The 26,720-nt window shown below is 37.4% G+C and overlaps 1 pseudogene; it reads left to right on the top strand.

Moving 5' to 3' along the window:
- Positions 1 to 12,849: 12,849 nt before the first annotated feature.
- On the top strand, positions 12,850 to 16,038 carry LOC149166318 (receptor-like protein kinase THESEUS 1 pseudogene; annotated as a pseudogene).
- Positions 16,039 to 26,720: the final 10,682 nt, after the last annotated feature.

The raw sequence follows: 26,720 nt of genomic DNA, 5'->3' as shown, positions 1-26,720 counted from the left end.
TAGAAAACATGTGTAGAACCTCCCTCTGGCCTGCTGGCATTTGGACACTTTAACGACTCAATTTGTGAAACCCTAGACCTATGATTGACATGACTCTTGTGATCTAGAAACTGAAACAGGACTGTAAGTGACTTTAAAACTTGATTTTGATGAACAGACCTGAGCCAGCATGGATAAGGCATGAGGGGTAATGAATGACAAGACCCTTCCGTCAGATTTATGGCATGCTCCTAACGGAATGCAACTGCGTGAATCGAGCGAGACACCTAAAAATGAAATGCAAAAAGAGAAATGATCTCTAATGGAGGGATGTAAAGACTGACTCTAACAGATTCATTTTGGATCTCTGTGGATTATATTGAAATCTCTCCACCAAGTCCTCAAGACTCTCCCCCTCCTTCTAATTCATGCCAACAATTTCTTCTCTGAGGTCCCTAGTCTTGCAATAATCTTGATATTTCCTTAAGAATACCTTTTTCATTTCCTCCCAAGTTGTAATGGAGTTTGAAGCCAACCCCATAAACCACCTGAGAGCTGCATCCTTCAATGTTGCAGGAAACAACTTCAGCTTCTGAGCATTGGAAGAATAGTCATAGCTCCTACATAACACATCGAACTCAAATAGAAAGGCATTAGGACATTCATTGGGAACCCCACAAAAGTTAGGCAAGGTTGAAGGAGGAATATTCTTCATCTGAGTAGCTCCACCAACCTCCCATGATAGGGAATTCGAATGTGACCAATTCTTCTTCCTTCTCATCGTATCCATCTGTGTGACTAGTCCCCTCTTCATGAGCCATTCTGGACCAAAAGGAAGTGGGGCCTTTGTAAACTACAAATTCTATGGAATCAATGGTTTGGAATTTTGGTTCTTGAATAGGATTTCCAAGGAATTCCTTTTCAGGCTGACCACTGAGAAAAGATGTTGTTTTCCTTGTGACAAGAGATTCAAAATGGGCAGCAACAAAAGATTTTCCTACAGAAGCTGCTACTGTAGAAGCAGGAATATGTTATGGGCTCTTTTCAGGATCATAGATCTCTTGTCCGAACTCTTCTTCCCTTGCTGCCTTATATCTTGTAGAATTCTTTTTCCTTGCCAGTGTATTAGTAAATAAAGTGGTGCTCACACCACCACAAAATAAATTTGTAGATGTTGGACCCAATCATCTACTATGAAAACAAATGAAAAATAACTACTTACCAAGCAATCAGGACACAACTTTGGTGAAAATCTGACCTCCTCCAGTGCATAGGCTTTGCCTTTCGTCCTACCACTTTGACTTCCCCAGTCCTGAAAATTCCAAACAATGCATGTACTAAAAACACTTCACTATTATCCCTTTAGCACCTCCCCAAAAATGGCGCCAAAATGTTGAGTCAAATTATAGCCTTATAATTTGATTAACATAAATCATCAACCCAGGGTAGGTAAGCTTGTGAGATGCTGCACAAAATATATGCAGGCTTAACACTGTAAGTGTTGATTAATCTAAATAGTCAATCATACAAAACTAATGACTCTTTCCTGCATCAATCACTTGGTAGCAAAGGATATAGAGTGGATCAAACATCGCTCTACAACTCTTAAGATTGCTTATGATGATTAGGAAAAGATATAGAAATCAACTTATAACAAACTTAGAAATTCACTCAACATTAGAAATCAAATCTTCATTAAATGAATTCCACACATTAACAAGAAACTAGTTCATTTAATCAATTGTTGCTGATATATCAGAAAGAGTGCATTAGTTGTAGGAACAAATTATTATTACATAATAGAAATAAAATGCATAAACACTAAACTACAAGAGTTGTGAGCAAAGGGGGGCCTCCCTTACTCACAACCCCTTCAAATTAGAAGAGCTTGCTCACTGAAGTAGACAAAACATATAATATTGTATTAATCTGAAAAAGATACATTCAAGTACAATCTGATATACAGTCTTAGCTGAAACCAACCCAACAATCCCCGATCATAAACACTAACACAAAATTTATACATTTACAAAAGCCCATATATGGCTTGAAGTAAGGAGGACTACTAATCTAAGCCATCAACTAACAATCTTGTTACAAAATATCAAATTTAGCCATACTGGGTCTAATCCATGATTGAAAGCATGGATTAGACGAAATTCATTACATGGTTGTAGCTTTCCTCCAAACGACCAACGAGAGAAGGTTTATGAATCTGGGCGGTATCATTGGCAGATTTGAAACGACCAATAGGACAACATCCATATGTGATATATTCCCCACAAAACCCATGTTCCTGTTTGACTTAGATATTCGTGGAACATAGCTAACCGCCGATGTTGCTACAGGAAATCCAGGCGGTTATAGGAAATCTGCGGCTATAGGAATTCTAGAGTGTTTGCAGGAAATAGGATCGCACAACTGTCTGCAGGAAATGCAGGCCTGTTTTCGAATCAAAACAAATCTGCACAAGAACTCTAGATTAGTTGGCATGGTAATTAAATAAAGAACAACTAGCTATAAGGAATACTTAAAGTTAAGGTAAAAGATGCTTTTTCATGTTAATTTGCATACCTTCAGCCTACGACACCCTTTTGGCAAAAACCTAAGTATTATAACCGAAATAGGCATAATAGGGGTTAAAGATAGTTCAAAATGGGAGAGGTAAAGTATGGAAAAGGGTGTCAAAATTGGGCAAAACCAAGCCCCAAAAAGTGTTAGACACATTTTCACATGGCATTCTTTTTAAATTAAACATAAAGTGCATAACTACTCTTGAGATAAATTTCAGTGTTTGATTTGTGACTACTACTAAAAATATTATACAACTTCTATGGAGTTTAAATCCCTACCACATCCTTATGATCTACTTAACAATTATTACGTCCAGAAGTTGTCTCCATCCTAAGCATTTTGACTTGATCGAATTATATACAAATAAAATAAATAATAATTATAGTTATTAATAAAATACTTTGACTCGATCAAATTACATAAATATAAAAACAAGACATTTTTTTTTAAATGATAATTCTCTCAAGCCCCTAGAGAGATCAAATCTCTTGATGTGAAAACCTCTTTTAGAGTGAAATGATATTTGATCTCTCTCTCTGCTTGGTAAATCCAAAGTTAAAATGGATCTAGGCTTGTTGATAATTAAATTAAAATTCTAGAATCCCTATTCCAAAATAGACATGCCTATGGTTGTAACTAGTTAAACTAAAGAAACCATATAATTTAAATGGTTGATAAATGCTAATAGGCATGAAAACATTTACCTCATAATAAAGCTCACACTGCAAAGGTTTTAAGAAATCATAAAAAGTAGCTAAATTATAACATTAATTTAAATAATTATTATATTTTAATTAATTAATATATATATATATATATATATATATATATATATATATATATATATATATATGAGTTAATTGTTGAAGACTTTTTATTTCAACTTAAGGTGGATGAGGATCTCTTGACTTTTTTATTTTTTTAATTGACGACCTAGATTGATTCTCAAGGGAATATGCTCAACATATGCTTAGTTTATGTCCCATAGGCTATTTTTAGCCTTGTGAAGATTAAAATAATTTATTTCTTTCTTTCAAGGGTTGTAGTGTGTTAGAGTTTGTTAGGTTCCATTAAATTTTAATAAATTTAAAAAATTAGATTTGTGCCAAGTGGCTCACTGCCCATTAATTTCCTAGGGATTTGAGATTATTCCAACTCTACTAAGCTCCTCCATGATAAGTTCCTCATTATTATTTATAACATTCATTTATATATAAGCAAATTTTATTTAGCAAAATGGTCCATTACTTTCAATAAATTTAAAAAATTATATTTGTGTCAAGTGGCTCCCCGCCCACCAATTTCCTAGGGATTTGAGATTATTTCAATTCTAATAAGTTGTTCCATAATAAGTTTTTCCATAATAAGTTCCTCATTATTATTTATAACATTTATTTACATATAAGCACATTTTATTTAGCAAAATGGTCCATTTTACAATAAGATGTGTAATTCCTTCTTTTTTTCTCAAGTTAAAGTTGACCCATAATTTTTTTATTCACAACCACTTTATCATGGAAATTCTTAACTTGTTAGTAAGATTCGCTAATACCATGGCTTACTAATACCACATGCCCCAAAAACCATAACCCATGTTCACATGGAATATTTTCTATTTAATCAATGTAATTAAAAGGACGGAAAAAGAAAAACTAGCTTTGAGATAAATTTCAACAACTTTCACTTTACAATAGAGATTCTCCATCTATAAATGTAACAATAGCATGGACCAATACCATGGATTAATAATATGACATGCCCAAAAAAATCAAAACTCACTTCATATGGTACTTGTTCATATGACATTTTTTTAATTAATCAATTTAATTAAAAGGGGAAAAGAGCATCACTACTTTGGAGATAAATCTTCCTTTCATTTGTGTATACTACTAACTTAATGATACAATCTAAATTAATCTTTAGATGTCACCTCTAAGTTAGTGTGACATGGTATAAGCTTTTAGTGTTTTAACGTTTTCCTAGAAAAGCCAATTTAGACCCCAAATTTATTGTAATAGTTCAACCTGATTAAACATGTAATTGTTTCTTTTCTTTCAAATAAAAAACTAGAATTCAATTATTATGAGTTTCCAAGTCAAATGTGGATGTCCCATGAATATTTTGATGATCATGATGATGATGGTTAACGTCCATTAAGACCAAATTGGTCTATCAGGCCTATAATTTCTTAATTTCTAATTGTCTAGCTCCTTGTATTTCTTGGCGAGATTGGTGATGTAGCTTTCTTTTTCTTCTCTAGGGTCTTCCAACTTTCTTTATCTTGCATCTCATTCATCTCTTCTGGTTCTTGGGAGATTGGTGTCTTAGCTTTGCGATCTATTGTGTTCGTCTTTTTGGAGATAGTCGGAGAAGAAGTTTGGTCTAGGAGATTTGCTTTGCTGTTAAATGAAGATTTATTTTGCGCGTTATTTGAAACCTCATAATTGTCGATGCTTGAGGGGTTGTTGAGTTCACATTTTTGTTGTTGGGCGGGGCTTTCCCCCTACTTGTCTTGAGAGTTGTTTCTATCTTGCCCGATTTCTTGTAATTCAGAGTTTTCTCGAGAGTATTCTTCTTGGATGACAGTGTAGTGTTCTTTTTGTGCTCCTTCCCACCATGTAGATCTATGGTGATTTTTTCTAGCAGAATTTTTCTGGGAGGCTTTTGGGAAATTTTTGGCTAGGTGGCTTGTCTCAAAGCAAGATCGACATTTGAAGAGGCCACTTTCATAATCGAGTTTCTGGTTCCACACATAGTCTTTACTTGTTAGGTGTATTTCAGCTGGGAATCTGGCGCTGAAGTCCATTTCCACACAGATGCATGCATACGTGGTTTTGGCATATTCCTCTGTTTTTGGACACCTGCAGTAAAATTTCCCAATTGCATTTCCAATGGCTTCTAGCGAAGAGAAATTCCAGAGATGGGGGTCAGGAGAATCGAGTGATTTTCTCGTGGCCAAAAAATGCTAACCATCAACATTATTCTTTAAATTTGTGAAAAGTAGTAATGAAGGTGCCAAACCATCAAATTTGATGGGTTGTTTTGGTTTGAAATCCCAACCCTACTAAGGAGATAATGGTTAACACAATTGAGAACTCCTAATATATTTGACATATTCTTTAAATTTGTGGAAACTAGTAGTGAAGGTTCCCAACCATCAAATTTGATGGGTTGTTCTAGTTTGAAATTCCAACCCTACTAGTGAGATAATGGTTAATATAATCTACAACTCCTAATATATTTGGCATATCTACAAAACCAATTTTATATTTAAAGTTCCAATGAGATTGCAAAGGGGTCATTTTTATTGGGTGATACTAAGGGGACCAATTGATGATCAAGGGATGAGCACCCCCAAGGATGAGAGATCATGCAACAAGTTCCTTCTTTGTCTCCAGTGATGGTTTCCATATACTATGAGGTCATAAGGCATCAATAGTTTGATTATATTTGAGACACACACATCTTATTTAATTGAACATCTAATATGGGGTAAACACAAAGTCATTGTAATCATCAATTGGCTTATACTTCTTAAAGGACCTAGACTTAGTCTAGTTCCATTCTTTCTACTAGCTTACTTAAGCTTGAAATCGTAGCTTCATGAGAAGGGATGAAGGATAAGATCATTGAACCTACTAAGGACCATCTCACCTAGAGTCTAAATTCATCTTTTAGTTTAAAAGGCCACAAGACCCAATATCAACTTTGTGCATCAAATGGTTCTTTCATTAGGTTGATGCATCTCCTTCAAACTCTCAAAGGTGAGAACCATGTTGTCTTGCATAAGGTTTTTCCCTCATGTAATAAAATGGCAGACCACCAAAAGATAGTGATTGTAAAAAAATAAACCAAATTTGAGGCTTTTCACTTTCCTATGAATAAGAGGCTTGAAGCATTATTATAAATATTAGGGCTTGTTAGCAATCATAATGTCTATGTTAGGGCATAAAAGGGAACATTCCCTTAAAAGTACATGAAAAACATTAATTTTGAAGGGGATTGCCTCTTTGAATGTTGGATTCCTAAAATTTGAAGTTATTTTATAAACTTGACATCTCATTTTGTTTTCAAAAAATTAATCTACAAAAAATTTATGAATTTACAACATGAAATATTCTATTGCAAATAATATTTTTTTTCAACTCTATTAAAATGTAATATTTTAAATCCCTTGAGGGGCAAGTTTTGTGAAATGAAGTGTTATGTACCAAGTGAATTGAGTTTCAAATTCGCCCAACTTGCCTATGTCTGTGGAAGGAACATATGTAGGCACATAGAAGTTATAGTGGTAGTGGTTGGAATCAACAATGTGTCATGTGAGTATGAAACTCACCCAGTTGTCGATTCCTCTAATCACAAAAAAGATATAAAAAAATGATGTAATATTTCAAAACACTATATCTATATATATCTATATATATGTATATGTATGTATATATATATATATATATATATATATATATATATATATATATATATATATATATATATATATATATATAGTTTATCAAATTCAAAGTGAAAGAGGCATAATAAAAAAACCTCATTCAATTTGATATTTCAAGTACATACAAACTTCCCATCAATTTAAGTATGTAAACAAACAATATGTTCAAGTTTAAGAATAATCCAAAATTAAAATAAAACCTGTCTTGGCAACACCTTTCTTTCACTAAAAAGGGATTCCACTGGGGATAAGGCACTTAGTGGGACTGAACATGAGGAGTTGTGGACATGGGTATATAAATGAATTAAGTAGTGCATATGAAGTATGTGACTTGGTTAGCCATTTTATTTTCATGCAATTTTTTGAATCAGGTTAGTTATGTGCTTAGTCCACCTTAACGTGACATATGTTCATCTCAAAGAGGAGGACTTCTCATTTGGACCTACTATAATGGCTTAGTCTAGGTTGCTTATGGACATAGTTCACTTTCTATTTGTGGTCTCCCTTATCTATCTTATATAAAGTGAGGAGAGTGTATAGATAAGAACTTATTCATTACTTGGATTGTATCTTCTTGATGTACTTCCCTTGTAGGATTTATAATTGTTCCATACAAGAGTTGAAAGGTTTAGGTGGAGATTTGGCGTGGAAAGGTTTGTGTGATATAAACTCTAAAGAAGGGTTGGAGAGCTAGGGGTGAAGCCTTGGTGTGAGAAATACCTAGGGTTTGTGGCATGAAACCGAAGAGAATACTTGGAGTGCTTAAGGCAAGTGGAGCTGCGTGTAATGCAAGCTTGTGAATCTCCCTGCACACTTATGTGATGCAAGTGGCTATCTAAGGTTGGCTTTATTGGTGTGATGCTAATTTGTTGTGGAACTTTGGTGTAGCTATGAGCGCTTGGTGAGATGCCTTACTAGGACATAGAAATATTAGTTAGGGTTTGTTTTAGATGGTGGATCCGCTAATTAGGGTTTAATATCAATTAAAGTGGTCCTTACTTGGATGATATGAAAGAACATTGTACTAGTGTGGGATGAGCTAAGGTATTACATTGTATCTTCATTTATGCTATAATATGAACTGTAACATTGTTGTTCAGATTTATAACTAGCAAGTCTTAAATTTTGACTTGTGATATCATTATTAATGAGTGGCTTCTTTGCTACTTTTATAAGTTGCTTTATTAGAAAAACTTGGATGACATGTTATGCGATTGAACATGCTAAAAGGAAAATAAACTTAAATCTACTACTGAAATAAATATGTTATAACTAAGGTATTTTCCAAACCTCATTGATAAAGGAGATTGTGACCTAATAGTTGTAAATATTTTCTCTTCAAGTGCATACTTTTGGTGTCTATTTTATTGAGCTTGCATAGTGATTTTGTTGGAAAGAAGTGAAATATATTACTATCGTAATTTATATTTTAGTTTCAATGATAAGGCTAAATGTTTTATGAAAGTGATTTGGGGAACCCCCAGTGAATGAGATGAAATTTCTAAAGCTCATATTTTTGAAACATCCCTGTGGATTCAATGCTGGATTGGATGATACTTTTCTCTTAATGAAAAGGGAGTTGGGTATTTTAGTTGTTCTATGCTTGGGAGGGGTGTTTTATGTATGATAGGTTGTTGGGTGTGAAACCCTAGTGTTCTTAGGAAAAACACTTAAATCCCAAAAGCTTGATTTTACTTGATCTATTGTTGATTTTTCTTTGAGGTGTGCTTCACCATTTTAGGGATGAATACTTTTGATCTTAGATAAGGTGACAAATTGGGAGGTGCTTCCAATTTTACTCCTTGGAAGTGTGATCTGCAAATTCTATTAGAAGATTTTGATCTTTAGGAGCATTTTGAGAAAGATATTATTGCATATATTGATCCAAAACAATTTAGTGAAGGATTATTCAATTCCTCATATCATAGGAAAAAAGATGACTAAGGAGATATATGATGCCTGATAGCATTGTACTCAAGTGTGAAAATTTCTTGCAATAAACACTTGAAAAATCAACTCCAAACCATTTGAATGAGTGACATAGATTCCATCTTTAACTACTTAGGGGGATCACAAAGTTGAGAGATTAGTTGGCTTCCATAATGGAAAATGTAGAGCGTGAGGATTATATCTATATTGTTTTGAATGGGTTTACTTCATCATGGAAACCCTTAATATAAGTTTTTTCTTTTCTTTTGTGAGAACCTACCACCTTTCTAGAATTCTTGGGTTAACATTGTGTGAGAAGAAACAATGCTAGAATACAATTCAATTAAGAAAAGTTAAGTAGAATACCTAGCACTTATTAGGAGGATGAGGAAATGATCATGAAATGAACTAGGAAGGACAAGAAGGAAGAATCAAGCCAATGCAAGAAACATTTCATTCATGTGAAGCGTTTCATGTGTCACCAAGAAGGAGATGAAGCTAACCAATATCTAAAGGAGAAGAAAAGGAAGACCAAGAAACAAAGATATGCTACAAAGATTGTACAAATTGTAGTTGGAGTGTATGAAGTAGCATCTAAACTCAAGAGTAACTCCATAATCTCTTATTTATCTACAAAAACCATGTGGTATGTGGACAATGGGGAATTGAAGCATATGTATTATTACAAGAACTCGTTCACCAAGTTTCAAGAGTAAGAGTGAGTAACACGTGTGGACTTGGATAATGATTCCACTGATCCCAAGATTGGGATCCATTTCCTTTTATATGACATTAGGTGATGTTGTTGAGTTGAATGTTGTTTTATTTGTTCTTAGTTTGAAGAACAACCTTCTTTTAGTTTCTTACATGACATATCTACATGTATGGATGCATTTGAGGCTCAAAGTTCGTCATTAGAGATTGAACCCATGTTGTGGAAAAAATGGGTTTGAATTGGAGGTCCTTATAAGCTACATGCATAACCATTGAAGCATGGTTCTCTAGTGCATAATATAAAGAAGCTATTTGATGTTTGGCGTAGCTATTTTCATCACTACATTGTGGAGCACTTCCTCTCTTGAAAAACATCGTTGTGGGGTTTTTCAAACTTCAAGATATAAAAGGAAGGGGTACACAAGGGATGTGTAGTTGGCTAGCATGTCAACCCTACCTTTCCAATTGGTCGAGAGAGATAGAAATGGATTATCATATTGATCCATTTGGATGTGAAGCTTGAAGAGGATGTGTAGTCCTCAAGATCACATATATATCCTGAAGTAATTGAAGGGAGTGAGAAGGTCGATGTTCTAGAATGTGATCTATAGGTAAAACACGGGTCAAACAAAGCTCCATGAAAGAAGAACTAAGTGAAGGATAACTGCTTACCTTATACTTCATCCCAAAGGAAGTAAAGAATGCTTACTTAGACATTCATGATGCATTTGGGCATGTAGGAGAATTTGAATCCTTTGTAAGGGAAAACATACCTCTTCAGAGGTACATCAACCATGTCGTAATTATTTTTTTCGTTGTTGATCCTTTTAGTTATTCATATGAGGTATGGTGTGATGATTTACGAAGGAGAATTATGTTTGAGAGACGATTCATTTTTGGGGATCAATGATTGATTCCAAGATTACAAAAGAGATAGATTTGTGGAAGGTAGGCTTAGTTGAGATTCAAAGGGACAAGATTGGTGTTGGTGAAAACACTTTCTCACAAAGTGAGAGATTTATCTTTTAGGTTACTTTGGAAGTGTTCACACGGTGCTAGGGGTGTTCTCTATGTTATGTGGGGTGCATGGTGAAACCCTAGCTCCTTTTGTTATATATTATATTATTTTGGTTCATTAACATTTGGAAAATTGACTATCTAAGGTGGGTGCTTATCCTTCGAATATGTGATAGAGAAAGTGCAGTTCTTTTGGAGGTAGTTATCTTATGTGGCATTGGCATTTTCTACATGGTGCCATGTTGAGGAGGCCTTAATAGAGGATGTGGACCTCTCTTATGGATGAGTGCTAGGCACTAGGAGGAAGGGTGATGAGCCCTAGGAGGATTAGGACACATGACACACTATAGGAGGTTGAGTTATTAGCATGAAGGTTTCTTATTAGAGGGCACACCACTTGGAAGTTGTCATGGACTCAATACACGCATGTGAAGGAGGAGCATTGGAGGTTAGGATCATATCTCTGAGAGTGTGCAACCTTGCAATTATGTGGAACCTTATCTTGGAGAGCACAACACTTGGGGGAGTCATTGAGTACAACCACCTTGTGACATATGTACACCTTGGGGAGGAGCACTCTTCATGTGAATGCACTATAGTGGAATAGAATAGGTTTCTTGTGCACTTAGTCCACTTTCTATTTTTGACTCCCCAACTTTGTCATATAAAAGGACAAGATAGTCTCTGTATAACAACTTAGTCACTGGATTTGTATCTTTTTGATGTACTTGTCTTGTAATATTTGTGTTTGTATGGTGTAATAGTTGGAAGGCACATGTAAAAACCTGGTGTGCTATAATTTCCATGAGATAAAGTCTAGAGAATAGTTTAAGTGCTAGGGTTGAAATCTTGGTGTGAGAAATCCATAAGGCTTGAGGTGTGAAACCCTAAAGAAGAATTGGAGTGCTTGATGCTAGTGGAGCTTGTGTGATGTAAGCTTATGAATTTCCTAGAAGACTTGTGTGATACAAGTGGGATAACCGAGAGTGAACTTTTTGGTGACTTACAAGTTTGTTGTAGAGTCTTTGGAGCAGCTAGGAGATCTTAGTGAGATGTTGTGTTAAGTTTTGTTATTGTTGGTTAAGATTTATTATTGATGGTAGGTGCCTTAGATAGGGTTTTGTAGTAATTAGAGCGTTAATGCTTAGACGAGCTAAAAGTACATGTCATACTAACTTTGGATAATTTGAGATATAGTATTTTATCTTCATTTATACTGTATTATGAAGTGTATCATCACTCTTCAACATTTTTTAACTAAACACATTCAATGAACCTGAGCAAGCAATGTTGGTTGTTCTATACTGAATATTCAATGCACATAAAAGTCTTACCAGGCTATGAAAGAATCTTCTAAATAAAATATTAAGAATGGGGAAATTTATTTGGACAAAATTAATTTAAGATTTACACCGGCTCCACTAGTTTTTTTACAACTATAAATGCACACAAGAGGACACATAGAAGCATGTTGTGTGCGTAAATAGAAGCATGAACATGTCATTGGAAAAGCTGATACCCACTTTGACCAATTCAGAATGCCACCATTAACATTAAAATTAGCCCAACTTTTTTATAAATAACATTTTCCAAACATCACCTCACAACCTAACCAACCATTACTTCAAATTGCCAGCTTGTAAGACAAACGAACAACAATGGAACACTAGACAAATTGCCAACCTATAATACACTAGACAAATTGCCAACCTATAATAGAAACGAATGACAATGGAACAGTGACAAATTACCGAGATGGGCAACAACGAAAAAAGACCAACGAACCAACATCGACATCCTTTCCCTGTGGAGAAAGTGGAAAATAACTCGGTGTGTCCTAATTAAAGCAAAGTCCATTAAGGAACCTCCTAAATTTCAACAACTCTGCAACAAACCAGTAAAACCTCCTTAAATTAGCCAAGAGGAGGACAACTGGAAAGTTCCACTTTCTGACTTGGTTCGACTAACCACGGTGAAAGGGTCGAGTAAAATACATATCGATTTATCTATTCCCAAAATGGACTTCGTTTCATTGTTTCGTCGTTTTCGATGCAAACATTGGGAATCTAATCTGTTACGATATGCAACGAACGAGATCGTTGGTTGTGTCAAAACTTTGTTCGATTTGGCCGAGGATGTGTAGATAAGTATCGTGAGTGGTCAAACAAATCGTAGTTGAGGTGGGTATTCAGTCGATTCAAAGAGGCGGTTGCAGATTTTGCACCCGATGACTCCAGAGGGCGTGGAGAACACATTCACAGACAATTAAGATGCCTTCTCTGGCGCTTCTGTTGCTCAATCTATTCATGATCGTGACAGGTTCTGCAGCATTTGATCCTGTGGACCAGTATCTGATTAATTGTGGGTCCTCCAAGGATACCAAGCTTGATGATGGAAGGACTTTCATGTCTGATTCGGAATCATCTGCGATTTTATCTGCAGAACACAGCATTTCAGCTAAGGCCAATTTCAGTGCAAATGTTCCCTCTGAACTGTACTTGACAGTACGCATTTTCACTCAGAAATCATCTTATAATTTTGATATTAAACGCACAGGTAGGCATTGGATTCGACTGTATTTCTTTGCATTCTCTTACAGTAAATTCGACCTCAGAGATGCGGTTTTCTCAGTGAAAACAGATGGATTTGTCCTACTTAATAGCAGCTTCAACAGTGGGAACAATCCGCTTTTGTTCAAGGAGTATTTGATCAATGTGACTTCTGGTAGGTTGTCATTGTTGTTTTCTCCAGTGAATAATTCGATTGCTTTTGTGAATGCAATCGAGGTTGTTTCTGCCCCAGATGAATTGACTTCTGACAAGGCTTTGGACGTTGACACCCTTAAAGAATTTAATGGGATCTCTGATTATGCATTAGAAACTGCATACAGGATCAGAATGGGTGGACCCATTATTCATTCTGTGAATGATACGCTGGGGAGAACATGGGAGAGTGATGATAGATACCTGTCTGTGAGATCTGCTGCTCAGAGTTTCAGGGTTGATCCTGAGACCATCAGGTATTCTGATTCCAAGGTTTCGCCCAATATTGCACCCAATTCGGTTTATGCCACAGCCGAAGTGATGGGAGATGCCGAGGTCTCTGACCCTAATTTTAATGTTACTTGGGTTTTCCCCGTGGATCCATCATTCATGTACTTCATTAGGATGCATTTCTGTGATATTGTGAGCAGTGCCATGAATCAACTGTACTTCAATGTATACATAAACGACCAGGTTGCATTCATGAATTTTGATTTGTCTAGTTTGACATCAGGTTTGAAAGTTCCATACTACAAGGATTTAGTGGGTAGTGCTTTTGTTGGGGCTGAGCTGCTTTATATCAAAATTGGCCCTAGTGATTTGGATAATTTTCCTGCCAATGCCATCCTCAATGGTTTGGAGATAATGAAGATGAGTCAGAAGGCTCGGCGATTTAGGGATTATTCTGCAGTTGGGCTAGCTCCCAGAGCAGGAGGTTCCGATAAAACTAATACAGTTGTGATTGTTGGGTCCATTGCAGGAAGCATTGCTGGAATCGGATTGTTGGGAATAGGCTATTGTTTGTTTTGCCGCAGCAAGAAAGGTTCAACGCAGAATTCTGTATCATGGTTGCCTTTATCTTTGCATGGAGGCAGGTCTTTTGGAGGCAGGTCTTTTGCCATCGACAGGAACAGTTCTATGGGAACTCCTAGAAGTGGTATAGCAACTCCTAGAAGTGGTATAGTTGGCTATTATTCCTCATTTAACTCGTCTCTAGCTCGGTTCTTCACATTTGCTCAGATACTGGAAGCTACAAATAATTTTGATGAGAGTTTGATCTTGGGTGTTGGGGGTTTTGGAAAAGTCTATAAGGGGCAGCTTGAGGATGGAACTAAAGTAGCTGTGAAACGAGGTAATTCCAACTCTCAGCAAGGTTTTACAGAATTTCAGACAGAAATTCAAATGCTATCCAAGCTTCGACACCGCCATTTGGTTTCTTTGATTGGGTATTGTGAAGAGCAATCGGAGATGATTCTGGTCTATGAATACATGGGCAATGGGCCTCTACGAAGTCATTTGTACGGGGCAGGTCTTCCTATCCTGTCATGGAAAAAGAGGCTCCAGATATTGTTAGGGGCTGCTAGAGGTCTCCATTATCTTCATACTGGTGCAGCACAGGGAATTATACATCGAGATGTGAAGACATCAAACATTTTGCTGGATGATAACCTTGTGGCTAAGGTCTCAGATTTTGGACTTTCAAAGACTGGGCCTACTTTGGATCAGACTCATGTGAGTACTGCAGTAAAGGGTAGCTTTGGATATCTGGATCCTGAATACTTCAGAATGCAACAACTGACCGAGAAATCTGATGTGTATTCATTTGGCATTGTGATGATGGAGGTACTCTGTGCTAGGCCAGCAATTAATCCTTCTCTTCCAAAGCAGCAAGTTAATATAGCAGAGTGGGCAATCCATTGGCAAAAGAAGGGGATGCTTAGTCAAATTATTGATCCTTATCTGAGTGGCACCATTGACCCTGAATCTTTGAGAAAGTTTGGTGAGACAGCTCAAAGGTGTTTAGCAGATAAGGGTAGAGATAGGCCTACCATGGGAGATGTGCTATGGAACTTGGAGTATATCCTCCAACAACAGGAGACTTCCATGAAAACTGTCATAGTGGATGCTGCCATGAAAACTGACATAGAGGAGAGTAATACTAATCACATAGTGGATGTTCCCTTGCCTATGCCTCTACCTGAGCCCTCGGATAATAGCACCATTGACAACAGTAGTAGCACACTGGATGATGGTTCCAAAACTGCAACACCAAGTGCAATATTTGCACAGTTGGTGAATCCCCAGGGAAGGTAATTTTCTTCAATGTCAGATTTTTCTTGCAGATCACTATACAGGTTATGCAATGGCCTCCGGCTACTCGGCTCCCTCCAATGATATTTACTGCTTGTCTGGCCTTGAAATCTAATTGATGAAAAGCCTAGCATTTCAGTAAACAAGTAGAGAAAGACGCCTTTCAGATTTTCTGCTGCTCATGTTCAGGTGCAAAATGAGCCCAATCCATGCCACTCAAGCTTACTAACTTTTTCTATCCTCTTGTGCTTTGCTTAACATTTCACCATATTATTTAATGTAGGTTCATAATTTTTGCAGCTCCCTGCACTTCTTGGAACTTGCTTATGGTAGGAATTACACATTCATTGTCTCTGCTGAATTTCATTCTCAAATATGTATACCCTAATGTTACTACTTTTGGAGGAGCCTCTAGGTGATATTGGAGAATACTTGGATGTATGTTTAGTGCTGAATGGATGGCAGACCAGTTCTGAGCAATGTAAATGAATAAATTTCAGTCAGGCTTTGCATTTTAGTCGACCTATCTGGGTGAAAGATCTCAATCCGGTACTTCCACTTTTCATGGTGAATTATTAACCAACAAAGATATTAAGAGCTGGCCGGAAGGAATCATTTCTATCTCAAAATTTTTCTCATTTAATTTCTGAGAGGATAAATATTGACTATGTTATTTGTTATCATGTAATCAAATACTTATAATTTTCTTTCAAAGTTCTATATGTATTTTTTCACAAGACATTTAAGTAAGCGTTTTTGAGGCAAACATATAATGGATAGGGCTGCCCTCACTTCAATGCGGACAAAAGTAGAATCATGTTTTTACCACTCAACCTTTCTTCTATTTTCATATGCTTTGTGAGTCAAAGTGTTGTGTGGGTTTCTTGAAGTGAAGTTGAAGTATATTTTGTGATATTGCAATAATACTTTATGTAAATGAACTTGTATGTACATGAACTTTTTGTTAGTCTTGTTAGTCCATAATGTTACGTTAATGTTTTTTCACAACTAGGTTGAGCCTGATGGGCCAGTTTTAATTTACATGATTTTTTTGTTAGCTTATGATGTTATGATAGAATTTTTTTTATTAGGCTGAGTTTAGGATGGGTTAACTTTAATATGGGATGGAAGAATGATCTGTGGAGTAGTGGGATGCTACCACCAAGATCGTTTAATTTCTTCAAAGGAGGATTGATTGGTTCAGGTTGGATGCCCCATGGGATAGTTTAACTCCTCCAAAGGTGGCTTCCATCCTTAACCTCTCCCCATGAAGTATGAACCTAATACCTAATGGAGACTAAACCCCACACAAACCAAGTTGTCTACACCTCATAGATATTGTTATAATAATGTTATGGTACTCATGTTTATGACAATATGATAATGTTATAGTACCAATATTTATATATTAATAGTGTCTTAACATTTAAAAATATCATGTTTATATTTACATATTTAATTGAAATAAGGCAAAACATGCTAAAAGTGTTCATAATATTGATTTGACTATTTAACAAAAACTAGAGAATATATGTACCATATCTCGTATGAAATTGTTTATTTGATTTGGATGACTTCACAACATGGGGCTTTAGGGCATTATGTACTATGGAATCTCCTCTTCACCAAGGATCAAAATTAAAAGATACATGAGCTTGTAATCGATAAGCTTTATGGAAAGGAGCATTCATCTTTCAAAATCTTTGTCCTCTATATTTTCTTTCATTGTTGTAGCCCTAAGGACTATTGTGCATGGATTTTCCATTAACATATTGACCATCTAGTCCAATTCAAGCTTATGACATGTTTGTGGTTTGAATTTGTTTCTAATTCTTCAAACAAATCCCAATGGAGCGTTGTATATTTTCTCATTGTTTAGAAACATTCCCAATATTCTGAGTGGACACTCCACCCATCACTGAAGGATCCACAAAACATTTCTATATTCCTTGATGATGGGTGGAGTTTCCACCAATAATGTGTAGTTGAACTTTGTTGGGGTTTAGAAGGGTTCCCAACGTTCTAGTGGATATTGTATCCATCACCCAAATGAATCTCTTTTATAAGATCACAAAAAAATCTTTCATTTAGATATTTTGATAATAGATTAAATATCCACTCAAAATGTTAAATTCTAGTAGAGTTCAATTCTTAAAACTTTACTATAATATCCTCATTAGTCACATGCCTACAAAGACTTGAAATATAAAAGATTAGACAAAATAATTATAATAATCACATGCATATTATATAGAAATAAAAAAACTTAAATAAATGCAGACCTTGTCTGTATTCAACATGTGTCACAAGGTCTTTTTAACATGACTGCTCAGAGAAAACAATAGCTCAATCACAAGTTGTAATTTAGCATGAGAAGAAATTCACATTTTAATATTTTGCAAGGTGTAACGTAAATATGTAATAAATATATAATAAATATTTATAAAATATTAATAGTTATATAATAAATATTTACTAAATAAGAATGATTAGAAGATATATATGAAATGCAAATTGTACTTTTCAACATAATGAGTAATGCATAATTGGGCTCTATAGCTCAGAATGGGATAGATCTTATGTAAACATTTAACATGTAATGTTTAACATTTAACATGTAATGCTTAACATTTAACATTTAACATTTTTTAATCTAATGTCGGCCTTGTTGTCACTCACTGCTTTATCAGTCACTAGCTGCTTCAAATGCCAAATAGCAATGAAGTTTGATTCTAAGTTTTGATCCACATAAGCTATCAGAGCTTAATCAAACCCTCTCCATTGCCTAGTGCTCAGAAAGAGCTTTCCAATGGTATATGGAAGTCCAAAAATGGACTTCTAGATCAGAAGTTAGAGCAGTCTGAAGATGGGGATTTTGTTGCCTTGAAATAAAAGGGAGGAGCACATTGGAGGGCCCCAGACACAACAAATCCCACATTCCTGCAATACTGCATATTAGCCATATCGCATCCCACATTCCCATGATATCGCAGTCCCACAAGTCCCTCGATATCGCAATCACACATCCCTCATTCCTGCGATATCGCAATCCCGCATCTTGCAGGTCCCGCAATACCACAGTCCTGCACTCCCGCATCCCGTATTCCCATTATATCACAGTCCCATAGTCCCGCGATACCGTAATCCCGCATCCCACAGGTCCTACAGTACCATAGTCCTGTAGTCCCGCGATCCCGTAGTCCCGTAGTCTTGCAATCCCACAGTCCTGCGATCTCGCCGTCCCGCAACATTGTAGTCCAGCACACTCCAAAACCTTGCATTATCACCGATTTATGATATACCGGTACATTGTCGGGGAGGCCGAAAAATTGTTTACAAAGGAAAAACATGAAAAAACCAAGGCCAGGTTGCTCCCTTCTCTCTCCTCCATGTGGCGGTACGACATATCAATGATGGGCAATCCCGCAATCCCGCATTATTGATAATCAGCGGAACAGAGGGGCTATCACTCCAAAACCTTATGGGGTGCGATTCTACGATATTGTGTAAAATCGTTGGGGAAGGCTGAGATCAGTTTACAAAGGAAACCCATGCAAAAATAGGGCAGGGCGGGCCATTTTCTCTCTCTTCCTGGGGGCCATGTGGTGGCATATGATTGGTCCTTAGAGCTGACATGGCAGCTGACATCATTAATGATGTGGTAGTACGGTAGTAACGTGGCAGTATGGGTGACACATGTCACTCAATTTCAGCATTTTCAAGGGTCTTGTGGGGCCATTTCCGGGTGGCAAGTGTCACCACTCATAGGGTGACACATGACAGTGATGACGTCACCCTGGGGATCGGCAATCGACGATCGCACAAAGTAAAACTTCAGTTCCTCGCGATATCCTCCCTAGTTGCAATTGCGATAAGGAAAAGGCCCCCCGAATGCGATAATTTATTGAGGTGTATTATATAAGGGTTTTGCATCCAGGATATCGGCCGATGCAGTATAAAGAGTTAATGAAGGCTCCTAGAGTTATAAAGGAAAAAGGCCCCTGAATAGGTTTCCATAGGCCTTAGCGCCTGAGGGCTAAGTGCTTGGTCAAGCCCCCGATCACATGAAGGAAGAAGTACAAAGGGGCTGAAAGTGTGAGGGGCTAAGGGACAAATCAGAAAGTAGTCGGAACTCACCTGTTTCGTGTGTTTCCGCAATAAAAGCTGCACCCGAAAGACTACTTTGCTACACTGTAATACATATCCCTAGGCAGATTAGGGCACCGATTGTGTTCAATAGGAGGTTTAAGGTTGAAACAACAGAGTTGGCCCCTAAAGCAGCTTTAGTAGTAAATCATGGGGGACAGAGCATTCAAAACAGGTATGGACGCATTCAAGGAAGGATCAGTCTGCAATATGCCTCTAGAGTCGGTGCCGAAAGAATTTAAAGGAGAATAGACAGTGAACTGCTTCAACAGCAGAGAAATGCATCACGACAGGGACATGGCTCAACCAGAGGCCTCCACAAGAACAATAGAGGGACACCTCCTCCTTCCTCTTTCCAACTTCCTTCTCTGTTCATTAATTTCTGTAAGATTCCAAGAAATGTAGGAAATCCCTATTGTAATCACAGTTTGGGCAACAGAGCTTCACCTTGGTCGAGACAGCCAGCTGATCTAACTGAGACTCAACCCAGGGATATGTTGTATTGAATCATGTTTGATAAATGCTCCCCCTCCTCTTATAAATAGTGAGAAGCAACACAGTAGGGGGGGGGGGGGTAGGTTGGTTGGTTGGGCAGGCTAGCTGGTTCCAGAATTTCTCACTCGCTGGGTCTGAGTTCTGAGATACCATTTGTTCTACTTGCTGTATTCATGGAGGGGACTGAACTGATGTTGGGATTAATGTATGGACTGGTTGTTTGGACCCTTTGGATTAATGAAACTCCCTGTTGATTCCAAGCATAATGGATGTGCAACATGTTTTCTTGGTAATTTCATTTCACTTGTGTATTTCTTTCCTTGAAATAGTGTTAATGGAGTTGTTGGTTTCTTGTTGGTTCATGGATTTATCTTAGCTGCTCAATAGTAAACAATACATGTGCATATCACATATTTACCTCCATTATTCATTAGCATGTAGTACCTGTAGAATTACAGATTTACTTTGGTTGTTTAAGCAAATAATGATACCCATATTAATATTTAGCCTAAATCCTTAATCAGTGAACAACTATTTTTGCAATTTCACCTTCCTTTCTCTTCCATATTTCTGCTGGAATATTATTGCTAAGGATTCTGTTATATGTTTCCCTCCTTCTTTTCCTCCTCTCCACCACTACTCCAACTTCAATTTTAAAGTTGTCTCTTTGTTTGTCGGCTACAGGAGAAGATATTTCTCTTTTAAGATTGTCTCGATATACCCCCTCATTTGAATCCATGCATTGACTTGAGTCTACCTTTTTGGAGGCTTATTGAACCAAGCCCCTCCTATTACCTTTTTATGTGACAATTGGAGTGTTGATAACCCCTCACATATAATCAATCATTCATGCACTCCTCTATTTAATATGTCCTAGGCACTGGTCTACAATCAACCCAAAGGTTGTCTCTAGGAAGCTTTCTTTGTCTCCTGCTACACTTGTGCTGTAGGTGCAAGATTTAGCTACAACAGACCCTATTTAAAAATCAATCTAATTATTATTATGTATAAACACAATATAAAATTAAAATATAAAGAGGTTTACAAAAACTCAAAAAATAGGTTTTAATTAGGTGAAGCCTATGGGCCAAATACCACGGGCCAAATTATTATTACTACCATCCAAGAAAACATTATTAACCCTAATATTAATATTATTATTATTATTAAATATAATTTTCATATTTTCATATTATAATATTGATATTATTAAATTTAATAACTTTGGATTAATACAATATTAAATTTGTTATATTATAATATATACTAATAACTATAGATATATATGGGAGGGAAGAACAAAGACGTAGATTGATAGAGGTGGAGAGATAGGGGGAGTGACATGGAAGAGATGGAGATAAACTGAGGCAGAGGGAAGAGGAGGAATGAAGAGGGAGAGAGGGAGAGGAGTGAGAGAGGTAGAGAAGGGTAAGAGAGGGAGACACAAAGATGGAGGGGGGAGAGATAGATAAAAGGGGGGAGATAAGTAGAGAGAAGGAGAGAGGGAGGGATATAATGACATAGATGGAGAGAGAAAGAGAGAGATAGGGGAATACAGAGGATTGAAGGGCAAAGAGAGAGAGAGAGAGAGAGAATGATGGGGGAAGAGAGAGGGAGGTAGGAGAGAATGGAGAGAGAGGAAGGATGAGAAAGAGGAGTAGAGTGATGGGGGAAGAGAGAGAGAGAGAGAGAGATGGGGAAAGAGAGAGGGAGGTAAGAGAGAAAGGGAGAGAGAGGAAGGATGAGAGAGAGGAGGAGAGAGGGAGTGAGAGAGGAGGAGAGAGGGAGGGATATAGAGATGGAGTTTGAGGGGGAGAGAAGGAGGGAAGAAGAAAGACATAGAAAGTGAGAAGTGGCGAGAGAGAGGGAGTGACAAGGGAGATATGGAGAGAAAGTGTGTACATTTGGGGGTGAGATAAAGGGACAAAGAAAGAGATATGGAGAGAAGGGGGGACAGAAGGAGAGAGGAAGGGATACAGTAATAGAGTTGGAGGGTGAAGAGAGAGAGAGAGAGAGAGAGGTGGGAGAGAGAGGAAGGAAGAGAGAGGATGTGAGAGAGTGGAGAGAGGGAGGGAAATAGATATGAAGTTGGAGGGGGAAAGAAAGGGAGGTAAGAAGAAAGACACAGAGAGAGAAAGGTGGAGAGAGAGAGAGAGGGAGTGATAAGGAAGATGGAGAGAGAGGGAGAGAGGACAATAGAAGGAAAGAGAGAGAAGTGGTGGAGAGGGATAGAAGGTGAAGAGAGAGGGAGAGAAGGAGAGGATGAGGGAGGGATATATAGATATATTGGAGAACGAGAGTATATGTTTTGGGGGTGATATAGAGAGGCAAAGGGAGATAGAGATATTGATGGAAGGTGAAGATAGGGAAGAAGAGAGAGATGGAGAGAGGGAGGGAGAGACAGATGGATTGATAAATATGGAGTGAGAGAGCGTGTGTGTTTTGGGGGTGAGATAGAGAGACAAAGAAGGAGAGATGGAGGGAGATATAGATATAGATGGAGGGGGGAGAGGGAAGAATATTTCTTGCACTAGATGCACTGATTTCAGTGTAGACGACAATTTCTAATCCTATTTGATTGCTTGCACTAGATGCATTGATTTTAGTGTAGATGTTGATTTCTAATGATATTTGAGTGCTTGCACTAGATGCATTGATTTCAATGTAGATGATTTATAGTGCTATTTGATTGCTTTCACTAAATGCATAGATTTTAGTGTAAATGGTGATTTCTAATCCTATTTGATTTCTTGCACTTGATGCATTGATTTCAATGTAGATGTTGATTTCTAATTATATTTGATTGCTTGCACAAGATGCATTGATTTTAATGTAAATGATTTCTAATCCTATTTGATTGCTTGCACTAAATGCATTTATTTCCTTGTAGATGATGATTTCTAATCCTATTTTATTGCTTGCACTAAATTCATTGATTTCAGTGTAGATGTTGGTTTCTAATCCTATTTGCTTACTTGCACTAGATGCATTGATTTGAGTGTAGATGTTGATTTCTAATCCTATTTGATTGCTTGCATTAGATGCATTGATTTTAGTGTAGAAGTTGTTTTCTAATCTTATTTGATTGCTTGCATTAGATGCATTGATTTTAGTGTAGATGTTGATTTTTGATTTGATGTAATTGGATGTATGATGGTACATTAATTTTAAAGTGATTGGATTAACAATGTGCATTGATTTTAGTGTAAGCATAAAAAATTATTGGCAATATACATTGATTTTTGTGTTATAGTAATTCAACTTATTAATATTGGAGAGCAAGAGAGACAAGGTATGATGTTTACTACAATAGATCGAGCTAAAGATTTAAATGGTTTACGATTTCAACTGTCCTTTTCATATAATCGATATGAAAAGATGACAAAACTAACAAGGGTGACAATAAGAATAGTAGAAGAAAATAGTTTGAGATTGATCACAATGAAGACTATTTGTAATTGACTACATTCTTATTATTCACATTTTCTATCATTCAACACTATTACATTGTCACTTTGCATTCAAAATTTTTATTTCATCATTTTTCATCATTAAAGTTATTAACAATATTTATCATCTCAACAAATTGAGGTAACTAAGAAAATTTAAAATTAAAATGACCAGATTAATCTTAGACATATTTAGCATATTTAAAATGATTATATTAATATTAGATGTATTTACATATTATTGATAAAATTAATCATATCTTCGATAGATTTTCCTTGGTCGCACACAACTGAAAACCAACCTAGATCCATCTTAACTCTAGATCTATCAAGCATTGAGAAGGATAAAATATCTTGAGGTGCAAACCTTTCCTCAAGTTTTGCACTCAAAAAAGAAGTTTGCACCTCGAGGGATTTGATCGCTCTCGGTGCTTGATAGATCCAGGGCTAAGATGGATTTAGGCTGGTGTTTATAGAAACTCACACAAAAGTGCATGGATTGGGTGTTATGAAACTTACACATTCACATTGTACATTTTCCATGTCTAATATTGATCCGAATTGGATCCATAAAGAACTGTCGAAGGAACCATCACTGCATCAGGTCGGGACAAACATCAAAGAATTTCAAAACAGTGATCAAAAACACCCTGAACTAGTGACAATGGCAGCCAGCGTGGAACGACGAGGACCTCGGTCAAAGTGCGCTGACCAAGGCCCATGGAGACTGCGCGAGAGGCGAAATTAGCCCATGGGAGGCCCGGATTGGGAAACGGAGGTGGATTTTGATGCGCGTTTAGTGGCATCACTGGGAAAAAAGGCTCGAAATGGGGAATCCCCGAGCACTCAGAGCCGGAGAACTATAGGGAAAAAGGCAGAAGGGCTAAAAGCTAAAGGCGGGACCTGCTCCGAAAAATTAGCGGTATTGATCAGGGCACCCTCAAACGGTAAGCAGTTTTGGAGAAATTGGAGCGATCCCATTCAACGATCAATGCATGGCAAGCGGAGGAGAGAGAAAACCACCGCTCATCGCGCGCTAACGGTTGAGAAATTCAACCACGCGAAATGAGCGGACGACGTTGGATCTGGGGGATCTAGATCAGACGGCTAAGATCGCGCCCGATGGGGAAGCGGAATCGACAAGGGATTAAGCTGCAGTTTGTAAAGATTTGAGGTCTGTTTTGACCGCCACGGTGGAGGAAGACTCATTCCATGACGTAATCGAAGAATCGAACCGACGAAGTAGGCTGGTATGAGTTACAGGAGGACATGTGGCCACTCCAAGTGAGCTTGGTGATGACGCCGAACAGGGAACTCCAAGCGCAGCTGCAGAAGGCGATTCGATGGAGGTAGAAGAGGAACTGAATAGACATGGGAAGGAATGGCCTTAAAGCCATGAAAAGAGATATGGAGAGACAGAGAGGGATAGAGAACCTCGAGAGACAGAGAGACCAGAATCCCGAGAGGAGGACAGAACATAGAGAAGAAGAAAGTGAAGCAAAAGCAGAATAAGACAGAGGGTCGAGATGACCAAAAGCAGTGTCGAGCACCAGAGAGATTGAGAGATTCAAGCCATTCTCGAGAGGATATATTAGACTAGAGAGGTCAAAGAGCTAGTAGGCAGAAGATTCTGTGCACTCCAGTGGCTTGGGGAATCCAAGAACCACCCTGCCAAGCAAATCTGTTTCAGGTGACTCATATTGAGCTCTTGCATTTTAATTCTCTGCTTAAGACACAATAAAATAAGGTCACCACGAGTGCTGGATCGAAGATGTAGCCCTGGAGGATAGGGTGAACTCCTTATTAATTTCTTGTGTTCTTGTATTTGCTTACTGTATTTCTTTGTTGTCTTTCCATTTAATTGTCTGTGTATTGGCAATCTGATCGATCCATTGCTTAAATAACATAGACACACACACCAGCACATGAGTCTGTAATACCTTTAATCAATAAATCTTTAACTGAGGTCACTCATAGGGTGATTATCAGATCAAGTGGTATCAGAGCTTTAGGCTGTAAAGTTAGACAAGCCTGTGTTGGTTTAGCTGTTGAATGCTTACTAGATCAAAGCTCAAATTAGGAGAAGGAGAGTTGGTGGAAACTAATCCTGAAATTGGGAGAGTCTATCTTCGGAAGACAATGCCAGAGTAAGGTTCTATGGGGCCAGACCCTTAATTCATAAAAAGTTTCCTAACTATAAAGTCTATGGTAGAAGAAATGTATAAGGACTTTAGAAAGCATAAGAATGAAGACTCAGGTTCTAAACAAGATAAAGAAGAAGACGGGTCTCATTTCCATGACCACTCAAAAGGAAAAGTGAAAGAGGAAAGCTTTCTCACACCTCCTAATAGCCCTGTGCATAATAAGAAAGCATATTTGATCAAGTTAGATGTTAAATTTGATTTGCCTATCTATGATGGAGAGCTAAATGCTGAAAAGTTGGACAATTGGATTAGAAAAATTGATGTGTATTGTAGAGTACAGAACATTGACTCAGACAAGATCAAGATTTAGTTGGCAAGCCTACGCCTAGGAGGCACTGCCTTGGTTTGGTGGGAAGGTAGAACCCAAGCTGATATGAAAAGACATGGTAATATTATCTCTGTCTGGAGTGAATTTGTTTCTGCAATAAAAAAGCAGTTCTATGCATTGGCGTACATGCAACAAGCCATGATGAGTTGGCAAACTCTTCGGCAGTTGAAAGGGCAAAGTGTGCAAGGGTATACTCAAGAATTTAGAAAGAGAGCATTGATGTTGGGTATCTCATTAGACTCACCAAAGACTCTTTTGAAGTACATTGGTGGTCTACACAACTACATGAGGCATACCATCCTCATGTTTAATCCCACTAGTATAGATGAGGTATCTGTACAAGCTACTCATCTAGAAGCTAGAGGAAAGAATGGAAATCCAGAAGTTGGGGGACCATCCCAACCCACTGCAAGCAAGAGCAAGGAGAAAAGAAAGCAGAAGTGGAAAGCAAGGAAGGCTAACACTGCACAGAAAAGAAAAGCTTCATGCACTCACTATAAAAAGAATGGGCATGATGTTGAGCATTGTTGGATTATTCCTCTAGAGCTGAGGCCTAAGAAGTCTGAGGGCAAGAAGAAGAAG

This window comes from Pinus tabuliformis, chromosome 5_1 (genome assembly GCF_031772625.1).
Source record: "Pinus tabuliformis cultivar Carrire ecotype Pingquan chromosome 5_1, CPIR1, whole genome shotgun sequence".
NCBI lineage: Eukaryota > Viridiplantae > Streptophyta > Pinopsida > Pinales > Pinaceae > Pinus > Pinus tabuliformis.
Note: the sequence above shows the minus strand (reverse complement) of the source record. Positions and strands in the feature narration are given on the sequence as shown.